Below are 18,481 nucleotides of genomic sequence, written 5' to 3'. Positions count from 1 at the left end.
GTATGGATGGTCAAGATGAATTTGCAATTGAGTGAACAGTTGTAGCCAGTGCATGGTCCTTAATGGGTCTATGTCCACATACAGTAAAGGAAGGAATGCAGTGGGATACCCCAAGTTTCTGTCCTGGGTTCAGGACTCTTCAACATCTTCATAAATTACTTATATGAGGTAATAGAAGAGATCCTCATGTAATTTGTGGATGATACAAAATGGGGTGGGGGTGGGGGTTGCTAACACCCCAGAAGGAAGGCTCAAGGTTCAAAAGGATCTTGTGAGACCTGAGCATTGGCCCTATCCAATAAAAGGTTGTTCAATGATGAGAAATGTAAAGTTCTGCATTTAGGCAGGATAAAACAGATGCACAGCTACAAGATAAGCAGTACCTGGCTCAGCAGCAGAACTTGTGAGAAGGATCTGGATGTCCTGGGAGACTACAGATTAAACATGAGGCAGCAATGTGCTGCAGCTGCCAAAACAGCCAATGCAGTTTTGGACTGCATAAACAGAGGTATAGTGTCAAAATCATAGGAAGTGATAGTATTGCTGTATGCTGCACTGCATCTGGAGCACTATCTCCAGTTCTGGTTTCCAAAATCCTAAAAAGACCATTTAAAAGTAGTTGATATGCTTAGCCTAAAGAAGAGAAGGCTAAGGGGCAATATAATAGCAGTCTTCCAAGACATGAAGGGATGTCACAGGACAGAGGTTATGGATTTACTCTACAGCACTCAACAGTAAGACAAGAACCAATGGGTAAGAACTTTATAGAGGGAGATCCAAACATGAAATAAGGAGGACTGTGAAAACTGTTAAACAGTGGAACAGGTTGCTTCCTGAAATTGTGGGTGCTCCATCACTGGAGGTTTTCAAGAATAGATTGGACAGCCATTTGTCTGAGATGGTCTGAGGATTCCTGCACTGGGCAGGGGGTTGGACTAGAAGACTCCAAGGCCCCTTCCAACCCTATGATTCTATATCAAAGTTGTTAGAGGAATCTCCAATCTGTTGTAGCTGGTGAGTAGCAAATTTGGAATTTTGAGAGCACATCTTGAGCACTCTCCCTAAATCATTGCAAGGGTAGAAGGCTTGCCTAATTGTAAACTTGTAGGTGTTGTCATTCACAAGTTGTCGACTTCCCAGGAGACTGATGAAAATAGTAACATGCCTGAGAATCTAAGTCAGAAGTTGGATATGGAATGGCAAGGCAGATGTTAGAATTGAAATTATTGAAGAGCAGAGGCACTCTTTAAAATCAGCAAGGATTTTTTTTTTTTACTCCAATACTCATTTCAGAGGACACAATTTAAGACTTTGTAATAAATGACTAGGAAACTGAGTACAAAGATAAGTAGAATTTAAGTTCTGATTGTGTATTTACTGTGATTAAGTGGAAGTAGATATCCATTTCAAAGAAGGCAAAAATAGTGACACTAAGACAGTCGTGTAGACTAAATAGTCATCCTTCCCACTGTGAAAAACATAACATACACACAAACTGAAAAGCCAATCTCATACATATATTTTCTAAAAAGAAGGAAGCCACACACATGTACACAATGGACTTCTTGCTAATTTCATCTCCCCTAACCCACCAGAAAGCTCCTCATTGCCATTCTAAGTTTCCAGGTTATTCCATCTCTGGATTTTCTATTTTGAAGGGGCGGGGGGAACATCTCAACATACAATAAACTTTATCTTCTTAAAAACCAGCATGATGTCTGAGGACTGGCCCTTTTGTTTTCAGTATAAAAGCCTCCTATTTCTTTTTTTTTTTTTTTTACTAAAAATAAAAATAAAATAATGGAAAGACAGAGAACTTGTCAGATACCAAAGGAGGTGCCTACTGCTATATTGGTGCCCACAACAGCCCATTGGAGACAGTAATATAACATGATGCGATGCTAATTTAAAATCATGGTTAAAAAGGGAATCCATGGATTTGCCATATCTTCTTATACGAGGATGTGGAAGATGATACTGTAAGTAGAATGGTCAAACATGGCAGGAAAGCTTCTCTATTAATTTTGGAGATTCTTGTTCCTGCAAAATATCCCAGAGTGCTAGGAGGAAACTCAACAGCTTGTGCAGTAGCTGTCTAAGCTTGTTCCCTTTCAGTCTCTTTCTGCTGTTCCTAGCTAGCTTAAGGTCACAACTCTATGTTTACTTTGGATCAGTAAGGTTGGTGATCTCCCCGGAAAGTTGGAGGAATGAAGCTAGGGAATAATGTGCAAATGAATCACATTTGGAAGATTCTACTGAATAAACCAACATTAGCAGAAATATACAGCTGCTTTTTCTCTTTTCTCTTTTTCCTTTTTTGAAACGCTTTCCTCCATTTATGTATGGATGTGCTTATTTTAGAGGGTGCTTCATAAGACATCACATCTGAACTAAGACTCAAATGCTTTCCAAAGTGAAGCAGATTGAGGCTGGCACCTTTTTCTGTTTTAATTTTAAATAGTTGTCAGATGCTGAAAGTGCTTTGAAGTAGAGAGATAAACAAAGAGCTAAAACTAAATTAAAAGGAGAACAAACAGCATTTTATGTTGGTGCTTTTGAAATAATCTGAATAGATATAGTAGTCCTCTGCCAGAGTAGTAAGTCTGCAAATATTATCTGATCAATCTAAATTGAGTTACTGTATATGCAGTAAGCAGAAACAGGTGGAAATTCGTTTATCTGTGCCAGAGTTTTTCTGTTTGCTTGGAACATTGGAACATAAACTAGTTTTTTTTTTTTAACCTGATTAGTTTTTGTTTTCATTTCCCTGATTTCAGTAGGTGGTGGCAAACCATGTCGAAAGTTATCTAAGCTTTAAAGTAGATGTAAAAGTGTCTGTACTAGCTATTGCATGAAATTGAAGCAAGTATGAATTAAAGGGCATTATAAAACAAATAGAAATGTGAGCAATTATCTTTAATTCTGCTAAGTGCTACAATTATTAGCTGCCTGAATATGCCACTGTTTTCACAATCACAACCTAAGCCTAACAGAGGCTTAAAATACTTCTGTCAGCTAGAGCCAGAATGAAGCTTTACTAAGGGAGATGGTACAGTTGTCTGTCATAGTAGTGACATTTTCGAGAACTTGTCTGCAGAGATTGTAACATCTGTTCATAATATATAATCAGGAATACTCATTTTCTGAGCAATCCAAACTCTTCACTGATGAAATCAGTGTGGGGATTTGAATAATTTGAAAATATCTTCTTTCTGTAAAGTTATAGGAAACTTTAAGTAGGCTTATTAATAGATACCTTTTTTAATACTGGGCTTGGATTGGATTAGATGCTAGTTTTCTATTCATATCAGAATTATGGTAATAGACCACCATGTAATTAAACCAAACGTTGTATTAAATCAATAATTTGCAATCTTATTCTCATTGCATTTACAAATATTAATGGCAAAGAAGTTTGCTGTTTAGGGAAATTTATAATACCACCTTCTTCTTCTTCTTCTTCTTCTTCTTCTTCTTCTTCTTCTTCTTCTTCTTCTTCTTCTTCTTCTTCTTCTTCTTCTTCATCATCATCATCATCATCATCATCATCATCATCAAAAGTTCTTTTCCCTAAAGAGAGGTTTCTTAAATCTCTCAGTAATTTCAAATTTATGCATACATTGGATATAAAACTATAAAAGGCTATTTATTTATATAGATTTAAAGAATACTTGACTCCCAACTTCATAATGCTTCACATTATAAAAAAGCCAGAACCATAAAAGAACAAAAAATGTGTGTCCAGAAAGAGAAAACCCCCCAAAATACCACAAAATCTTACAGGAGCTCGCCACCACGCACTACCCCAAGGAAAATAGCCAGCTTTTCAGTACCTTTTCAAACATCATTGGAGTAAGAGCCATATAGATCTCTAATGTATTAACCGTTGTTTCCAACATATTAATGCATTATTTTTATTCAAAAACTACCTCAATCTCTCCAGTCCCAGAAGGACATAAATATGCAGCAAAGAGATACAGTACTTTCAAATACTTTTTTTTTTTTTTTGTAGCAGTACAGAAGGTAAAATATTAAGCTTAATAGGGATGTGTGGAATATTACAAGCCATACTACTCACAGAGCAGCAGGTTATGAATAATCTGCACCCAAACCTAACTCTGTGAGTTTTAGTGATTTTGTTTGAATATAGAAAGAAATACAACTGTTTTTCAGATATGGACTGAAAGGCAATTGTTCTGGAAAGAAAAGGTTCAGAGGGAGAGAAGAGAGGGGAGAAACTCCGGGACAAGATATTTGCCTGGCAATGGCAGGTGCAGATATTGTGGCTGAGGGGACTCAGGGTAGAGAAGGAATGGAAGTTACCGGGAAGATCAGAGTGGTAAGGCCAGCGAATGCTGCCCTCTGAGATATCAGAGGCAGGAATAGATGAGAGGAAGCCAAGGAGGGATGGGAATGCACTGGGGACATTAAAGAGGTAGGTGGACTGATAAGGTGTGCCACTCAGGGAGCTGGTTCCCTACTGCAGAGACCATTGCAGTAAGGAGCAAGTGCACAGGCCAATAGATGGGCAGCAGGAGCAGCTGAGGGGAGGGAGGAAAGGCACTGGGTGTGGGCAGGCCGTGGGATGTGCTGCACTGGGACATTCATAGTGGCAGCTGAGGAGAGGCAGTGGAGGAAGGAAAGCACTAGAAGAATGGTTGAGGGCAGCTGATGCACAGGTCATATAGAAGAGGAGGGGAAAGAGGGAGTGAGGTATGCTATGCTCGGCCTATTCGCCCTATAAAATCACTCCAGATTTTGGAGGACAACAGAAGTGCCCTGAGTTTTGTTTTGTCTAAACGGTGTCTGCTTCAAAATATTTTGGCAAAACTTCCAGAATGTGAGGGTTTCCACATGAAAATAAAATGTGTTTTCTGTTTCATGCATACCTGGAGAACCTAGCTAGTGCACTGTTAGGAAAAAAAAAAAATCTCTGCTTAGAAATATTTAACACTCAGAAGTGGTGTACCTTAATCCCATTAATAGGCTATAGATGTGTATGAGTTTGTGCATAAATCTTGCACAGCACTGCAGATAGACAATCACATGGAAGCTGATCATCAGCATATGCATCTTTTTCACAAGCTTAACATCGCTGAACTGGAATGAATAACATACACACATGGAAGTTTGTGGTACACAGGAGGCTCAAGTGCCCACAGTTTAGTGGCTCCCTGATATACAACATACCTTGTCTTCTGTGGGTGAATCTAACAATAATATTTACTGCAGAGGCATCATCTTCTAATTTGAAAAGATGGGCCTTCCAAACACATACTTGCCCTAGCCTCTGTCCTTTCCAAATAGTTTTCATACTCCAGAGGTTCCTATACTCTGATGATGTTATCAATAATAATGTCATTGTTAGTGCTGGCTGAGATTAAATACAAGTTGAATCCAGAGATTAAAGGTGGTTAGAAGGCTCTGATTACAAGGGCACTTATTATGATGTGATTAATAAACTGCCATGTTTATTAACTCTGACGGAGGTGTGTGGGAGATAAGCTGAATATGCATTGTCCCAATTATTCTAGTCTTTGGTTAATAATATGTCACCCATTTCTGTTCCATTTAATATGATCATTAAGCAAATAACAGAACCTTTAAATATAACAGTGGCCTTTATAATCTTCCTATTTTATGACAATATTGAGTATAAGAGGTCTGGACAGATGTTTTTGTTTCTTCGTTTAAAGATAATGCTTAAACATTGTGTTCATTGTGTCATAAGAGTATATGAAAACTGCAGATTTATTATTATATTTTGACTTTCCATTTAAGAGTACTGAAGATAAAATAAATATCAGTAATTCAGTAAATTAAAAAAAATCAAAATAGGAGCAAATATGACCATTGACCAGAGTAATATCTTAATAATGTTGGATTGGATGCACTGTAATATGTAGCTTGCCAGCTGTGGGGGATGAGTGAAGCCACTCCTCTTTGCATGTGCTGCTTCATTTCAGACTGTAAATTTGTTCACAAGGAACATAAGATTAGAAAATGGATCATACAATGCTGACAGTTTGAGCAGAATCAGAATTGTATAACTTTTGTTCTTTGTACAGAATAACTAATTTTCACACCTTTTCAAACAATGATTGGCAATGTTTGAGTGCCACTACTCCTGCTGTTAAAAGGGATGGAGGCAGGTTTATATGACTTCATAAACTGGCCCTAGAGAGTTGGGAGAATATTTGTGAAAAGCATGGGAATTGCATGATGGATCTTAGGAGGGGGAAGAAGAAATTATCTTCCCATTTATTGAGTGGAATATTTACTGGATTGAAAGCACTTAAATCACCAAAAGGATACTTAGAATCAAAACTGATGACCCATGCATTTGTATGTTTTCAATATGATCTAAGTGCTATTTAGATGACTTTGTGAATATAAATAAAATTATACTTATTCTCTGCAATGCCCTAGCAATTGTAGAGAATTACCACATTGATTGCAATATATTTCATTTGCAAGTTTGAAAATTGCTTTTTAAAAATTCAAAGGTTTTACAATCTTATTTCTGCTCAGATAATCAGCTTTGATGGATAATAATTTTATAAATAGGAAAGTGAAACCAAATGCTTCATTCAGTTTATAGATGCTAAAATGTTATGTGTGACAAACAGTGGATCATATATTTAATCTTGACAGTGAGTCATGTTTAACTGCTTTTCATGGCTGACCTATGTTTGACCTATGTGAGTTGTGAAAAAGTCTTGAGATGGCAGTGCATTTTTCTGAGAAGGAATTCTCTGAGAAGATAGTTGAATTTAAAGTTACAGCATCCAACATTTTCATACAATTGCTTTTAGGAAATCCTAAAATAGTTTTTGATAACCCAGTTATCAACTGTTGTAAAAGTTGTTCATGTGACTTTCTTTTAAGTTCTTAATTAAAAGAAGTTGCACATTAAAATAACATGAATATTTGGAGAATGTCTTATTTAACAATGTTCTTAAATATTTAACTACATTCAGCTTGCCTGACTGAATCTGCATGTATCCAGATTCTTAGAATTAGTCACATGTGCAACATTAAGTCCAGATATGCAGCCTGTGAGGTGGTAATGTTATATAATAGACTTTGAAAGTGGGGAGCCTTATAGTATAATAAGTTTAGTTTTGAAAAGTTTAGTTTTACATAAAGACATCCTTATATATTTGTCATTTCTTCTGCACACAATTTACCTGATTATCATCTTTTTATATGAGCTATGTTATATTGTGGAAGCTTTAACTTGAAAAAAACTATTTTTTTAGTGGGGCCGTGTGCCTATTTATTTATTTGTATGTTTGTTTTATATAGCTGGTCATCTCACACAAATGACTCTGTTTGGCTTACAAGGATTAAAAGCACAGAAAAACCCACAATGTATAACCCCAGGCACCCAAGGATAAACAGTAACCCCACTCATACACCCCCCCCAAAACCACATTGACAACATCACAGCTCATTCAACCACCTGACCCAAGCACCTGGGTCTTCAGTGCCTTGTGAAAGGCTAATAGGGATGGGGCCATCTCCAGGTGGGTGTTGTCCCATACAGTATTTTTAAAAGAATTAGTTATTTAAAAATTGACCTTTTGAAAAGAATTAGTATTTGACTTTTTTTTTTTTTTGCCTTTGTGCCAGTCTTGATTCCTGATTACTACATGGGCAAACCCATGCAGTTTTCCAAGGAATATTTTTGGAAGAGGAAATCCCTAAATTTAACATAGCTTGTTGTTTGTTTAATTAGCAATTGTATCTGTTTTACAAAAATTTACAGTTATCTGTAGCCATAGTAAGGTAGGTGAAGTTTTCTCCAGGTTTCCTTTTATTTATTGGAAAAGTTAAGACCAATGCAGTTGCATTATTTCCCCTATCTTATGCTCAGTGTGGCTACTCAACAATGACTCACTCCCATAATCCAAGGTGGGAAACCTTCTGCTGGCCAGAGGCTGTATGTAGTGTTTTCCATTGGGGCTGGGCTGGGGTCAAAGACCAAAGTCTGATTGCAGGACGATGGCATAAGGTGGACAAGGCCACATTATGAATGTGGATGGGGTTTTAGGATGGGTAAGTAGCTGGATATTTTAAAAAGGGTGCATGATGATTTTTGTGTATTTCCTGCTTCAAAAAGATGGGAAATGGCAGTGCTGAATTTGGCCAGTTTTGATTAGAAAGGCACTCAGAGAGGTTGCCCTTCAATGTCATATGCCAAATTGCAATACAGAAACCCACAAAAGACGGAATATTCTGTTTTTGAAGCTGTTCACTATTTTGACACTGATCTTTAAACAGACATTTGTATAAGTGATTAATGGATTCACTTACTTGATTCTTTTATACTCTTGATTACTGAAGTCTTTTGGTGAGGTATGGTTAAAAAACATGTTGGTGTAAGGGATACCAAAAGAAGTAATAAATTAGGTCTGTTAGCACCTTTCCCAGCTGAAAGGTGCAAGCTTTTGTGAGCTCACAAAAGACTCCTGATTTTTTGCCACCATAGAGTAACACAACTCTACTCCTACTAAAGAAGTAATGGAAGTTAAGTGCTGGCTATGAGCTATCTGTGGGTTGACTCTGCAGTTTCTTAGCATCAACTTTTGTACTTTCAGAAATGACCATCATAGGCTCCCTTATACTGTTGTAATCAATGATTTTTCTGTTTAAACAAGGATCACAAACTGAATGGGAAAACACTGGGACGTGTGCATATATTACTTATTTTTGAGTGGAGGTCCTAGTAGCCTTCTTCAGCGTCTGGACCTCAACTCCAAAAATTCTCAGTAATGACTATGTTGGCTAGCTCTTCTAAGAGCTGAAGTCCAGACTTCTGAAGGGCATCCAAGCTGGGAAACACTTCATTATACATTTTACCTGATGCTGTTAATTCTTCGACAGAAAAAGGGGAAAAAAGAGGAATGTATTTTTCTCTTTTGCAGTCCCCAATACATTTTTCAAACATGCTGCAGTTAATTCCAGAAAGAGAAGAGCAAAGGAAAATGCTGTTACAAATATAAAAGTAAAATATAAAAGTCTGTGTGTGTAATGTCTCATCTAACCTTAAACATCAAGGAGATTTAATATCTTTGCCTGTTTCATTTCACTGGGTTTATGCCACACCCATATACCAATTTGTTTTTTCACCATTACTTGTCTATTTAATCATTTTGGTATTGCTTTACAGCACTGCATCAATTATCTGTAACCTCAAAGAAGGTACTGGTGTCAGTAAGCATACCTCCTAATACAAAATGAAATCTACTGTGGGGTTTATAACATTAATTTTCTCTGAATTAATTACAATTTAGGGATATTAGCAGTAGCTTTCATATTGTCTCAGAATTTTATAATTTTATAATTCTGAGAAGGATGACCATTTTAAGTTGACCTTTATTGGGTTTTTTGTAGTTGTGCTGTTTTTTGTCCAATGGGTGTCTAAATCATGATTTCATTTCTTATAAATATTAGCACATTCTGCTTTTCTCTTTAATAATTGTTTTGTTTTGTTTCATTACAGGTTATGCCATCATTTTGTCAAACGATTCATCAGTTTATGTATTCAAAATGTAATTCAATCCTTCAGCACTGATTTCACTGAATATCACACTAAATTAGTATCATATCTTGCCAAAGGTTATTTTCTGCTATTATATGCATGCATGGACATGCAGATACATACATGGACACTTAAACCATTATTATAGATCCATGCAGATTTCTTAGAAATCGTAATGTTTCCTTCAGTAATTAAACTCTCAACTTTCTCTCAACATTTGAATATGGAAACATTGATTTACGTAAGTTTATAAACAAAATAAAATTGGACTCTGCACTCACATATAGGATAGATGTATTAAAATAGAGAGCGTAATTCAACCAGATTTTCAGGGCTGTTGTTGTCAGCAGGAAGATTTAAGTTTATGCTTATCTCTGCTACTGAAGTCAACGGAGTTCAGTAGAATACATTTTTATCCCACCCCTCAGTATAATGATAGGTAATGTTCTTCTGGCTGGCAGAAAATAAAAGTCAGGGATAGAACTATTTGTGCCGCTAATGAAAATTGATGCTCCATTTTTTGTCATAGTCAAAATTTAGAGGCATGTGTACTCAGGAAAGTAGTCGGGGGGCGGGGGGAGGCGAGGATTGCTACAACCTTCATAAAAACCTTTGGGGCACATAACTCTGTGAGCCATCCAACCCTATTGTAGGGTTTTATATCTGTGATCTGTAGAGAAATGTTGCTAAGACTTTACATTCAGTCCCTGCCATTTTGTGTAGAAGAAATTGGGAGTTGCAATTTGCCGTTAAAAAATTCATCATCAGCATCATCATCATAGTTGCTTGTGACAGAGATAGCAGTTGCCTTAATTCTCCAGTCTTTCTTTGTTGTCCTAAGCTTCCTTCAATAGCAGAGGTCCTTTTTGAGCATGTGGGCACATCTAGAATTTGGGAATGATGAATTTTTGTTATGTTCACTCTTATAAAACGGCTGTTGTGGTTACTATTGCAAATCAGACATACATACAATAGATCTATGGGAAGGCAAACTAACTAGATTGTTCCACACCATCTCCTCAGGCCTCACAAGATGCTATCTCAGCTAATCTTTGTATTTTTTTTTCTTGGAAGGAAGGCACACTTCCAAATGAGGCACTAAGTAGCAATTGTTACCATTTGATTTTTGAGAATGAGTCTTAGAAACATCCTTGAAAATAATGTGGTGCTTTATAGCATGCTAGCTTCCTATTTATTATTTTATTAAATAAATATTTGTTAAAAAACAGGGCATGAAGTTGTAATGTTCCCAGGTATTTTAGCATTCACCAGCCCCATGCTGGAGATTTAGATACAGTAGAGTTCTTGGCTTCTATGGGACTCTCTGTTTTGGATGCTGTAACATCCAATAATAGCTACAGCTGACAGAAGGACTCAGAATACTGTTAGAATTTGAATTTCTGACAAAATTAATTTAAACAATTGGAAAGCAAGGGATAATTTTTCAGTACTACAGCAGATAATTATTCCATGCTCCACTAAGTTAATTATTATCTTGGGTGAGATTAGTAGGGAAAAGTAGTCAGTTGTAAACTAAACATAGATAATTATTTTATGTTGCAAGTATGTAGTTAATTAGAAAAAAGAGTGAGGTATAAATATGTATTGAAGTCTATCATTAAATGTAAAAGCATACTAGTGATTAATTGATGTATCATATATCTCTGTCTAATCTATCCATCAAAAGCTATATTGACATTGGATGTCCTATGCATTTTTAGTCTGACCCAATCAGTTTTAGGAGTGCTGCCTTCAAGATGTTCCTGAAGACTGAAAACCACCCTGAGTCTCCCCCACCCCCACCCAGCATGCAAAAAGCCCAAAATGAGATAACAGTGATGACAACAATAGCAGCCATTCTGGGACAAAACTCCACAAACAGGAGTGTTTAGTCAGTCTCCCCATCTCTGGTGGCTTTCAAGGTACTTGTATTATGCAATGAAAATATTTGCATAATACAATTGGTAAGATATGATGTCCATGATCTCCTGTCAAAAAAGCTGGGTTCTGAAATAAATAAAAGTCCTAGATAATTTTTAAAGGTTCAAACAACACATTACAGTCTTCTAAACTGGCCCTTCTCCCAGTTTAGGGAGAAATAATAAATACTGAAGACATGTTTTTGTCTCTCGATAGTTTGATAGCTGCCACATCAGTGCATTATATGAAAAACACTCCATGTCAGTACAACCACCTTTAGATAGCTAGAGGTAAGTTTGGACTTTACAGCTTCTCACAACTGAAAATGTGATCTTTTAGGACAACCTTCCTCAACTAACAAAAACCAGCAACATTTTTTTCAAAACAGTAGATTTAGAGTACTTGATTAACCCATGATCTAGATAAATGAGTTATCTAATTTCAGATTTTTTTATCCAAGACCTCTTTAAAAACAACCCATGTAAAAGTGCACTATTAAAGTTGAGATTAATGGATTAGACTTTTTTTTTAGGATTCAATTTCAAATATGTTGGATTCAACCAAGGTTATAGTAATTTCATAGTACATGTAGAAAGCAAAGGTAGTTAATATTATGGTGTCATGAATTATTAAATCTGTAGTCCTCGCTTAATGAACACAATTGGGACCGGCAACTTTGTCACTAAGTAAGACATCACGTGACCACAACAGATTGATGAACTCACTTCTGATGTGGTTGTTAAGTGAATAAACCACAGTTGTTAAGCGAGGCATCACATGACTGTGACTTGTGATTTTACTGCCAGCTTCTGAATTGACTCTTTGTCAGAAGCCATCTGTGAAGCATGCAAATGGCAGTCATGTGACCACAGGATGCTGCAACAGTTGTAAATACCTGCCAGTTGCAAAGCACCCAAATCTTGATCATGTGACTATGGGAACGTTGCAACGGCCATAAGTTAGGATTGGACCCTTGTCTTGCTTGCACTTGTCAATGACCTGTGGTAGAACCAGGATGGTGGTGGTGCATCCATCTTTGTGCTGCTTAAACTCTCAGCAGCTTTCAATACCATCGACCACAGTATTCTTCTTAGCCAGCTCCATGGGTTGAGGATTGGGGTACCATTTTACAGTGGTTCTCTTCCTTTCTCTGGGGCAGTTCCAGTAAGTGCTAGTTGAGGGAGGAGAGATCACATCCTAGGCCCCTCCTGTGTGATATGCCACAGGGTTTTATTCTCCTCTCCTCTCCTTTTCAACTTCTGTTGAAATCATATTGACATACTGATGTCAGTATGCTGATGATACCCAATTATATCCTTAGATCCTGGGGCAGCCAAGTGAGGCTGTCAAGGTTCTGTCCCCGATGGCCCCTACTCTGCTGTTATTTAGAAGAGCCATGAAGACCTGCCTCTTCACCCAGGCTTTTGGCAAGGAAGAATGAGACTCCATGCTTCATCACACTTGCCACCTTTTATCTTTATTTTTTATTGATTTTATTGTAATTTCTTTGCTTGATTGTTGTTTGCTGTCCAGAGTTGTTGAGAATCAGGCAGCATACAAATTCAATAAATTATTATTATAGTTATATTCATTTTCAAATAGTACTTTATACACTTTATCTATGTTCACTAGAAAGTTGTCCTCTGTCTCTGGCTGTCCCTTCTTCTGTTTCCTTTCTCACTTTATGGATTATTCTGTGTTGCTTAGTCCAGCTCCACATTATATAAGCATAGGACAATCACGATCCTGCCCAACCTGTGCCTTTGCAGAGAAGCAAAACATGAAAATAATAGTGCTAATGAATGGCCGTGTTTATGCTTATAACTATATTGTTTTTAAAAACAACGAGACAAATCATGACTATATTTCTAAGTTAAAATTATTTAAATAACTTGCTTTTAAATCACTGACTTTTTAAAAACTAACTTCTGTGAGTTAAACATCCTGAATTAGCCATTTAATATGTGTCTAAGTGAATATAAGTTTATTTTTTATTTATATTGCAGAGTTTGAATTCATGTTTAACTTCCCTATTCAAAATATTCTTTATTTTGCTTGTGAAATAAGGATATAAAAATTATTATGCTGCTAGTACTCTTTTATGATCAATTGTCACTGAGATTGGGATTCATGGCGCACAGTCTTTTTAATGGAAGCAAATATATTTCAATACAATACAATATAATATCTTTATTTTGGCCTCTGACCAGCATAAAAAAAACATAGAGATTTTGGAATTAGCTACAACATGACAACAGTCACAGAAGTGTGATTATAGAGTTAAAATGTGGAAAGTAAATGTGATAAGCTGTTACAAGACTAAAATCTGTAAAAACCTATAGGGATAACTAAAATTAAAATTTTAATTAAAATACAACTGTTAAATATAATATAGTGAGATAATGGATGGTGCTATCTAAAAGGCCAAAAGAAGATTCAGCAACAAAGGCTGTAAAACTTAATAACTGGAAGCTAAAAGCAACAGTATAATAGTTAAGCATGAGCTGTTTTGAGCCTGGCTGGCTCTAGCTGGCAGTCAGTACCTGGCAAATTTTGTGTGTTGCTGTGCAGAACGTGGCAACGTTATATATTATGAGGAGGTTGGAATCAGGGAGTACTAGGAAGACATAAAATTGTTCTGTACATCCTGGTTACCTGGTGAGCAGTAGAAGAAGAAGGTCCTTTTTGATGTCTCTACTCTGAGTAGAAGAGGAGGACATGCTTGGTAGCTCCGTTGCCCAGCTTTGCAAGGGCACAGATGTTCCAGGAAGGATCTCTTCCTATATCTTCCTTCTAACAGAGCTGAAGAGAGAGCAGTGCATTAAACAGTGCCATCTGATGGGACCTGGAAATGGGACCTGCCTTCTGGAATAGTATCCCCCCAGAGATTCAAATGGTCCCCACCCTGCTCCCCTTCAGAGTTCTGAAAACCTGACTCTTCTCAGGCTTTGGCCTAGAGTGACCAGTGGCTTTTTGGAGATGTGATTGTGTTGGAAGAGTGTGGGGTTTCCCCTCAGGGTTAACCTTTGTTCTTTGTTGCTTGGCTTGTTTCATACTCTGTCTTTATTCTTGTGTGCTGCCCAGAATTGCTTGGAGTTGGGTGGCCTTATAAATACAATAGGCAGGCAGGCAGACAGACAGGCAGATAGATGCTTACATACTGCTGAATCTAAATGACTCATGACAATTTACAAATGCAGTAAACTATGGCAGTTTACATTATACAACTGTAAAAAAATCACTGTATTACAATGAAAGAAAATCAACATAAAATAGCGGTACCAACTAAATCCAGTTGAGACAAGACTACATTTCAAAGGCTCTATGGAATGAAGCTGGACAAAGGTCCAATTGGCCATGGTCTCCACCAGCAAATCTAGCAGTAGCCATGAGTTCAGAAGGAGTCCCAAGTTACAGACTCCTCTAAAGTTAAAACCAGAACTGACAGACAAAGAGGTGGTTTCTGGACAAACAGGAACTGTGTCTTGTTAGGATTCAACTTCACTCTATTTCATCCCATCCAGGGTGTTTTATTAAATATTTAAGTTGTTTGTGGCATCTCTGTCACATCCAGGGTGGCAGTGTGTAACTGGGGATTGTTGGCATACTGATGATACCTCATCCTGAACTGAGGGATAGTCTCTGTCAGAGGTTTCATGGAATTGCTGAAAAATAAGGTTGAGGGACTGAACTCTATGAACTCTTACTGGACCAGCCTCTCTTCCTTCAAATTAATTAGTACATCTACTGTGGAAGGAGGATAATGACTACCAAATGGCGCTTCTGATCCCCAATCCTTGTAGGTGGTGCAAAAAGATAACATGATTGAAGGTACTCAACTGAACTGATGCTGAACTGTCAAGTAAGCCTAGAAGAGGTGTATTTCCTCCCATCCAGATTCTGAGCCTGATGTATTCATTTATTTTCAGACATTAGAATCTTACATGCAATGTCATTATATTCCATAGAGAGATTAATTATTCCATAATAGCAAGAGCATATGCATCTACAAAGGTATAGACCAGGGATATCCAACCCTTGCATCTTTGCTCTGATTACTACTCAGGGTGTACGCTTTCCAACCATTTTAAGATCATTGCTTCATCAGCTTTCCTGGGCAGAAATGGCATGTAAAGATGAGATGTTAGTATTTTAAAAAGGCAATGAACTCTGGGCAAAGAGGTCAAACAGAATAGAAAATCCTGAGGGAAGGCATGGCTAGCTTTTGATGTGGTAGAGGTCAACTGAGAAGGAAAGTTAGTGTGGCAAAAATAGTCATTTTAGTAGTTCTCTTCAAGCAGAGAAGAGAAGAAATGGCCAGCTGACTGGAACATGAACATTGATGCTCCTATGTCTGACCTGGATTTGGTATCTAGATTGTCTTGGTTGTCAGATGGATAATCTAGACAGGGAGAGAGATCACGAAACATTAACCCTCTTGATATTCCTGGATCTCAGGGCTTTTTTCATCCTTTTCACCACAGTATCTTTTTGGAGTACTTGAAGAAGATGAAGATCAGAGGCATTACTTTATACTAGTTTTACTCATACTTTACCAGATACTATCATAAAGTGCCATTGGGAGAGTTTTGCTTGATTTTTCTAAGGGGACCCTGCAAGGTTCCATTTTAATCTGGTAAGTTATATACACCCATGCTTGGAAGAGACATTCCTGTGATTGATTAATGCATGACTGAGAACTTTAGTTTAGATTATTGCAACACAGTGTATCAGGCAGCCTTGAAAATGGTTCAGGAAACTGCAGATGGCCCAGAATGCAATAATGCAGATGATGAATTAAATGAATAGCATAAATCAGTGGCACTGGAAGAGTCCTACATGCTGTCAAATCCAACCCCCTATCAACAATCACTCCAAAATGTAAGGATATGGGCAAGCCTTATATATTCCTTTATTATACACACATCCTCCAGTGCAATTTCCCCTTTAGATGTTGAGAAATTCTACTTGCTAGAAATAGAATGTATAGTTTGATAAATTTGATTTTGATACAATACTATTAAATATGATATATGTATATGTCCACACATCTCTGTTCTTACATGGCTTAAATTGCATTAAATAAACCAGGTAGTAATAGAAGTTACAAGAAAAACTGGGGAAGGAATGTTCAGAGGAATTGAAAGCTGCTTCCTTCAATTCCATTTTGTCCCAATTTTATCAGTTTTATCAATGAGACCAAGTTCATATTCTTTGAATACATGAAAGTTACAATCCTATGCTCACTTAATAAGGAGGAAATTCCATTGAACTAAACAGGACTTAGGCCCAAGTAGTAATTCCTCAGGTTGAATTTTATTTAATTTTATTTGATTCTCCTTTATTGCATTCTGTATGCTCTTGTGACAAATTTCATAAACTCTTTTCTTTGAAATAGCACAGTACCTGTGAGGCATTGGGAGAAAGCAGTAGAAGAGTCTTTGATTTATATAAGAGTATTGAAGACTGTCCAGATATATAGATTTCAGATATTACCTTTATTAGTGAAAAGTTCTCTTCCTCGCTTTCCTTCTTTGCTCCAAATTGAAGGACCTGTTTTTCACAGCACTTTTTTCAATTATTTAAATAAACTCAAAATAAAAATATCATCTCTGTTCATGGCATTCCCCTTTCTCACATAATTTAGCATGTTACACTCATTATTTGCACAGTCAAAGCTGAAGTAATCACAGATGAGAAAATTGTACGGTGGCAGGTTTGTTTCTTTCGATGCTGTCAAAGGATCAAAACCCTGCGCTTAAGTTGCTGTAGTGAAAAAAATGTTTCTGTAGTGTTTTTGTGCCGCAATAGGCTACTGTCTTAAAATACCACACTTGAACTAAAAGATGGGGTTTACACTTATAAAAAAGGCAGTATATCACTTATAGAAGTTGTCTTGGTATTCCTTCTTTTTTTTTTAATAATAACTTTATTGAGTGTTGAGAAAAAAACAAAAACTAACAAGGATTAATATTAAGAAAAAGAAGAAGAAAAAGAAAGTTGAAAAGAGAGAAAGTAGTAAAGATTAAAAGTGCAAAAATGAAAAAGAAAAAACAGAAAGAATTTACTTCTGACCCTTCTCACAACAGATATAAGTAACAATATACATCCAACTCTAACTCTAAGTTTTAAAAAAAAACTTGCATTATTTCTATTAATCCATGACTTGGTATTCCTTCTATGAAGTACGTAAGAGCATTTTCTCATCCCAATATTGGATATTCCAGAATATCTTCTACAATTAAACCTGAGTGTGGGCAGTTGTTATGTATTCAGAATGGTTTTGTGTGTGGTGGTCTCACTGCTTGGAGCAAGGAGGATCAAATGCAGAATCTGAATGTATATTCCTTGCTTATCTCATTTAAGAGAGACAATTTTTGGGTGGTTTTCTCCCCCTCCAGTACTGATCCTAGGCAGTTGTTTTCTATTTTTATCAACAGAGCCACACAACTGAGGACTTGAAATAAAATAGTATGTGTGTATATATGTTTGTGTGTGTATATGTATACATGTATGTATGTATGTATATAGTATATATCCAAACTCTAAGAGATTTGCTTCTGTGCAGAGCTTTAGCTAGCCAGGGCAGGATAGCCTTAATGCAAAGGGCAGAAGGTTTGGGGGAAGATCAAATGGAAGCCAAATTAGCCCTTTGATTTCCTACACTTCTGATGTCTTTTCTTGCTTTCCTAATTGCAAACTTGAACTCTTCTTTTTTTTTTTTTGTCAGTGGCTTAGAGAGAGTAGAATGATTGTCTTGTTTTTCTTTAAAACCTCCCTAGAAAATTTAATAAGACTATATGGTATACTTCCTTCAAACTCTAATTCTTCTGCACCCAAGCTGTAAAGTCATTAGATGCTTAAGCAGAACATTTTCATCCCAGTCCAGACCATTTTTCCTTTTCTCTTGGTGAATATATCCTCAGTAGTTCACTTGGGTTCTACATATCAAAGGTTGCCAAAGTGATCTTAAAGACATCATTATGTGATTATTAAGAAGCTTCCTAAAATAGT

General features: G+C 36.8%; 1 protein-coding gene across 9 annotated transcripts in view; it reads left to right on the top strand.

The window, feature by feature from the left end:
- Positions 1-18,481, top strand: part of PARD3B (par-3 family cell polarity regulator beta) — a 560,921-nt gene that overhangs the window by 122,227 nt on the left and 420,213 nt on the right. The gene's annotated exons all lie outside the window — the stretch shown is intronic.

Source organism: Python bivittatus, unplaced genomic scaffold, assembly GCF_059951505.1.
Source record: "Python bivittatus isolate LINGU-HERP-01145 unplaced genomic scaffold, Pbiv_v1 ctg000200_np1212, whole genome shotgun sequence".
Classification (NCBI taxonomy): domain Eukaryota; kingdom Metazoa; phylum Chordata; class Lepidosauria; order Squamata; family Pythonidae; genus Python; species Python bivittatus.
Note: the sequence above shows the minus strand (reverse complement) of the source record. Positions and strands in the feature narration are given on the sequence as shown.